The sequence below is a fragment of the Acomys minous genome (genome assembly GCF_964271855.1).
Source record: "Acomys minous genome assembly, chromosome: 12".
Lineage (NCBI taxonomy): Eukaryota > Metazoa > Chordata > Mammalia > Rodentia > Muridae > Acomys > Acomys minous.
This window is the reverse complement of record NC_140493.1, coordinates 23,497,122-23,503,122: the sequence shown is the minus strand read 5'-3', so window position 1 is coordinate 23,503,122 and position 6,001 is coordinate 23,497,122. Positions and strand designations below refer to the sequence as shown.

Here is a 6,001-nt window from a genome sequence, read left to right as displayed (position 1 = left end):
GTTCTTCTTGTAAGCATGAGGGAGCTAGGGAAGATTCAGAAGTTGGGGGCCTGGGGATTGCGCTATAGGGTCCGTCCCATCTCCCACCCACCTTAGCTCTTCAGCCCTCACCAAGAGAGGCCCTACTGGGGGCCTATGGCTGCTACTGAGTCACTCAAGAAGCACTGCTCCGTGGTGACCAGAGCTGCCCTAGCTGGGAAGGAGGGGGCCACTAGGAGGTTTAGCTGCTGCGGAATCTGAAGGGAAACCCTGGTCCCTCACTTCCTCTTACGCTCTGCAGAGTGTCTTGCTGGGCTTCTCCCAGCCCCAGCCCCGCTCTGGGAAGCAGGGCCCCAGCGGCAGATGTGTCAGCCCTACACTGGGTCAGCTCCCAGCTACTCTGGCCTCCTTGGTGAGGTAAAAGGCTGTCTGTCTCCAAGCAGGGTGCGGAAGGCACACACAGGAGAACCTGCCAGTGGGGTGCAGTGAAGGGCTGGCTGAGCGCCCCATGCTGCAGAGGAGAGCTCCTGCGCTGTTGCAGGCTACCCACTCTCCCGCAAGCGGCTGTGTTGCTACCAGCTCCAGGAAGTCCCACATTTGAGAAAACACTTTCATTTTGTCTCCTCTGGCAGTTTGAGACTGGCTACTAAAACCCTTTGCCTAGAGCCTATGAAGACCTCTTGGATATGACACAGTATGAGTCCCACAGGCCAGGAACCCGTCTAGCCTACCCTCAACGTTCAGAGTGAAGGCATCTCAGGGTGGGCCGCACAGCAAAAGGACAGGAGGCAACAGCCGATGGCCTGGCCTAGCACCCATCCTATCTGGAAAGGACCTCTAGTTCCCATCTGGGGCCGCAGAGTTGTGTCTCATGTATAATCTTTTTACATGGCCGCTGGATGAGTGAGGGTTGGCATGGGGTCACGGGACCATGAATGGGAGGGTCCCATGTGGCAGTACTGATTTCAGTCACTGGCTTTCTGTCCTTTCCTAGGTTCCTTGTTTGAAAAGGCCACAGGGATCTGTCTGTGGAGGAGGTGGGGACGTTTTACCCAGTAGCTGGTTTGCTGCATTTGAGGCCATCTCCACGGGGAGGTTCTTTGGTGTTCATCATCTTCTTTGGGGTGGGCTGGGTGTTGCCAGGAGTTAGCCTGTCTTGCCAAGGAGTCTTTGAAATGGAGGAAACATCTTTAAATGCAAAAAAAAAAAAAAAAAAAAAAAAAAAAAAAGAAAGAAAGAAAGAAAAGGCTACAGGATAGGGACCCAGAGAGCCAGTTAGGACCCCTGAGGGAATCTGTAGGTCCAAGAACCCCTTCAATTTCCTGACCCTACTCCATCTCCAGCCTTGTCTTCATCCAGTCTCGTATACACATCTCTTGAGCAGTCCCCAGCCAGGTATGGCCTGTCTCAAAACCTAGTGGGAACTTGGTAGGAGACTGGAACCCAGCTGGGAGACAAGGACCTTACTGGAGGCTGTCTCTGCCTTAGCATCTTAGCATGAGTACCCTAGGAAGTATCTTTCGTCTCTTAAAAGATGAACCCATTACCACCCCAGAGCAGCGGGACTTCCCAGACCTCAAAGCCACACTTCCACTTCTGGGACACTGGCCAGAGGCAGCAGTTAAGCCTGCAGTGACCACAGTGCAGAAGCCAAGAGTGATGGAGAAGCCTCTGCTGCTCTGGGACACCCTCTGTGGCCTCCATCCCCAGGGCAGCCAAGGGGAGCCACCCACTCTAGCCTGCTGCTTGGCCTGCTGCCTGCAGCCTCTCCGTCCCCTTGCCCTTGAGTCCTCACAACTGCTCTGTGAGCACAAGACTGGACCATCAGTCTAGAGATGGCCATCAAGATGGTAGATCGATCCAGCCACCTGAGCCTGCTCTCCAGCTTTGTCACCTTGGCCTGCTTTGCTGGGCTCAAGAGTGTACATTCCCCCAGGACTAGCAGCCTCAGGTGGAGTCCTGCCTCAGCCCCACCCCAGGGTTCCTGGAAAGGCCTTAAGTCAAGGTTGGGCAAAAGAGTTACCAAAGCCCCAGGAAACACACCTGTGCTTGGCTGCTCTGGGCAGCATTTGGAGGCTTTCTTGTATTGCCACAATCATGCCATGTGGCAAAGTGTCTCAGATGATAGGATGAGGCCGAGCCTGCCTACTGGCTGCCCTGACCACATCCGTTCAAGTCTCACTAGCAGATGCCACCCAGACTGTCATAGGGACAGCAGCCATAGTTAAGGCCAGCCTGGAAAGAAGGTCACAGGCAATGGCGGGCACACAGCAGAAAGACAGCAGCAATGGCTCCTAGGCCTTAGGTCTTTTCTTCTGACCTGCCCTCTACCACCCAGCCAGCTGGGTGTGCACATCTGGTCTAAGGGCCTGCGTCTGCACATCTGCCAAATGGATACCTTAGAGGTATCTGCAAAGATACCTTAAAGGAGGATGAGCTAAGGGGCAGGCCAGGCATCCTTCAGGGGCCACTGAGGCAGGCATGGTCAAGGCGCTTCTCATTCCTGACTTGTGGTGGCTGAACACTAACTGTAACAGCAGACAGTGAGTGCCAGGCACTCTTGTGAAATTTTCACATCCTGTAATCTAAACTACGCTGTTTGTGGCTGAGGGGTGAGCTGTCTTATCTGAGGTCACTCAGTGTGCTGGTGAGAGACGTTCCTCTCCACACACTCCCCCTAAGTCCCATAGCTGCTCTTTGGGGATGCAGGTAATCACAAATCTGTTATCACCCAAGTCAATCATGACACCATAGTGCTGAGATACAGAGGCCCCAGAGGGCTCAGCCACGAGCTCCAAAGATGGCGCTCCAGCTGGAGTCAACATGGTTTAAGGAAGGGCCCAGGGAGGGGTTAGCTGGTGACCTCTGAGGTACCTCGTCCATGCAGTTCTTTTTTTTTTTTTTTTTTGGGTTTTTCGAGACAGAGTCTCTCTGTGTAGCCTTGGCTGTCCTGGACTCACTTTGTAGACCAGGCTGGCCTCGAACTCACAGCGATCCGCCTGCCTCTGCCTCCCGAGTGCTGGGATTAAAGGCGTGCGCCACCACGCCCGGCCCTCGTCCGTGCAGTTCTAAAGTCCATGATCCTTTGGGTGGTTAGTGGCCACACATGCCTAGAATTTCTGCTACCCAAGAGGCAAGAACATTGAAGTTCATGACCAACTGGGCCACCTAGAGAGCTTTTCTCCCAAAATAAAATAAAATAAAATAAAATAAAAGGGCTGGCAGAACAGCTCAGTGGGTAAAGGTGTCTGCCACCATGTGTGAGGACCAGAGTTTGACCGCTGGGACCAATGTGATAGAAGGAGCTAACTGATTCCCACAAGAGCTGTGATGTTCACACACATGTGGGCACATGCACACACTAAACAAAAAATGTGACTTAGGAAGCTGGAGGGCTAGTTTGGAGGTTAGGCTGCTCTTGTAGAGAACCAGGTTCAATTCCCAGCACACACATGGTGGCTCACGATAATCTGTCACTCCGGTTCCAGGGAACCCAACACCCTTCTAGCCTCCACAGGCACCACACACCCATGGTCTGCACACATAAATGCAGGCAAAACAATTGTACACATAAAATGAAACTAAATTTTTAATTTAAAAAAATTTTTTTGGTTGTTTTTGGTTTTTTTGGGTTTTTGTGGGGTTTTTTTTGGTTGGTTGCTTGGGTTGATTTTGGTTTTTCAAGACAGGGTGTCTCTGTGTTAGCCTTGAATGTCCTAGACTCACTTTGTAGATCAAGTTAGCCTCGAACTCACAATGATCTGTCTGCCTCTGCCTCCCGAGTGCTGTAAAAAAATTTTTAAGAAAGGTAAAAAGAGCTGGGACTGGGACTCTGTGGGCAGAACACTTGGCAAGCATGCACAAAGCCCTGAGTTCAATCTCCAGTAAGAAACCAAAATACACATCCCCATAAGAGAGAGCCGGACCTCGAAGTGATCCCAGCATTTACTAATCAAAACTTCCGTTTACAGCATCCTTTGAAGAAATAGCCTATGATCCACCCGTCAATGATTCAACACCAAGGTCACCCATCCTAGAAGCACAGAAGCCATATCTGGTCAGATCCAGATGCTCCCCAGGTCTGGCTGCAGGGAAGGCTGGAGGCTGGGGGCTGGGCAAGGGCTTGAACAGCTGATAATATACTCTGGTCATTTCTAAAACAATCAAACAAACAAAACACCAACCTGTTATTTCAGCCCAGGGAGCTGTCCCCTCCCCAGACTAGAATTAGGTCTAGATCTAGACAAGCCTGGGAGGCCTGGAGTCTGAGCAAGGCCTGCCCTCAGGAACTTCCAGACCAGCCAAGCAACCTGACAGCCCAACAAGCCCTGGGCATGAAGGCCGAAGCACCCTGAAGATCAGAGACCTCCCTAGAGGCAAGAAAATGACACCTGAAGCTGGGTGGTAGTGGTGCACGCCTTTAATCCCAGCACTCTGGAGGCTGAGGCAGATGGATCCCTGTGAGTTTGAGGCCAGCCTGGTCTACAATGCATGTCCAGGACAGCCAAGGCTACACAGAGAAACCCTGTCTCAAAAAACCAAGAAAGAAAGAAAGAAAGGAAGGAAGGAAGGGAGAGAGAGAGAGACAGAGAGAGAGAGAGAGAGAGAGAGAGAGAGAGAGAGAGCTGGAACCAGCTGCCTGCAAGCTTGGGAATCTCCAGCTTCCTAAGGCTCACCCAGTAGTGTGCCCATTGCCAAGTCAGAGAAAACAGAAACATAGAATGTTCTGGGTAGGACCTGGATGTGGGAAGCCTCACACATTAGGAGGCCAGGTCTACACCACTCTGATGTCTCCATCACTGTACCCCAAGACTGGCCCTCTCCTAGAATCTTTTGCCACCTCTTCTGCAAACCCTGGTCAACACCCTTCCCACTGGGAAAAGACAGGGGAGAGCAAGCTGATCTGCCATCTCAACTCCTCACCCACAGAGCTGGGATTCCAGAGAAGAGAAACTGTTCCTAGCCAGGATGTGCTGGTCCTTGCAGCAGTAGCTGCTGGGACCCCTCTGGGCTCCTGTCCAGCCTCAGTAAGACTTCTAGATTGAGTAAAGGGCTGCTTGCTCCCAGTGAGTGAGCACCAGGTGCTAGGCCTCTGATGGGTACGTCTGGAGCAAAGCAAATGTCTTTGAGAAGCACGCTGGCTGCCTATCTATCCATACACAGTAGGTGCTCTAGTAGGATGGCTCTGAACTGAAACTAACAGAGAGCAAAGTGAGGTGTGGTGCTCAGGGCTTCCTGTAGCGTCCCCTCCCCCTCCCTCCCCAAGCCTGAAGCGTGCACACTAGAGTCAGCTTACTGTGGCCCACAGGTTTTCTTGCCCAATAGTAACTAGCAGTTGTGAACACCTACTGTATGCCCAGGCTGGTTTTCAGCTGAGCGTTCCAAAGAGAAAACCTTTACCAGGTTTGGGGGTTCAGAGCAGCACCCATATCACTGTCTGACAAGAAAGAAGGGCAGGGACCAGGGACATTTGCTAGGAGGAATGAGAAAGAGCTTTAAAAAAAAAAAGTGGGGCTAGGGACAGGAGGAACTCTTAAGGCTGGGGAGCCGGCTGGGGTACCTCGTTTACCCCGTGGCATAGACTGATCCTGGACAGTTGTACCATCAAACCACTATACACAGTGAACGCAGAACTTTGGGGACCAATCCAAGGACACTAATCTCTAATGGTCCCAAGTACCCCCAAGTTCCCAGCCAGAGGTCCAGCAGGCATGGAGGGTGGCTAGGGGATGTTATGGTGGGGAAGAAGTCTCCAAGGAGCATCCCGTGGGACTAGCCTGCACTGGACCCGAAGGCCTGTCCCTTCTAAGCAGCCGCCTTTTCTCTTTAAGAGAGCAAAGGTTGTTTATACCCAGGGCGGTGATGGCAGGAACGGCTTACCTGCTTCCCGCCACGCCACCCGCTGCCGTGGCTGGGCAGGGTGCGGGAAGGAGGAGTCCACACTCAACTGCGGACCGCAGAGAGACAGAGGGACACTCGCCAGGAGACCGGCCCGGGGGTCGTTGGGGCCCGGAAACCGCGA

At 52.6% G+C, this 6,001-nt stretch overlaps 1 protein-coding gene and 1 long non-coding RNA gene across 2 annotated transcripts in view; both read right to left on the bottom strand.

The window, feature by feature from the left end:
- Positions 1-6,001, bottom strand: part of LGALS2 (galectin 2) — a 346,473-nt gene that overhangs the window by 49,498 nt on the left and 290,974 nt on the right. The gene's annotated exons all lie outside the window — the stretch shown is intronic.
- LOC311579060 lies at positions 3,620-5,989 on the bottom strand. Its single transcript, XR_014773038.1, has 2 exons — positions 5,860-5,989; positions 3,620-3,764 (listed from the first exon to the last, which is right to left on the bottom strand). It is a non-coding gene; the product is annotated as an uncharacterized lncRNA (long non-coding RNA).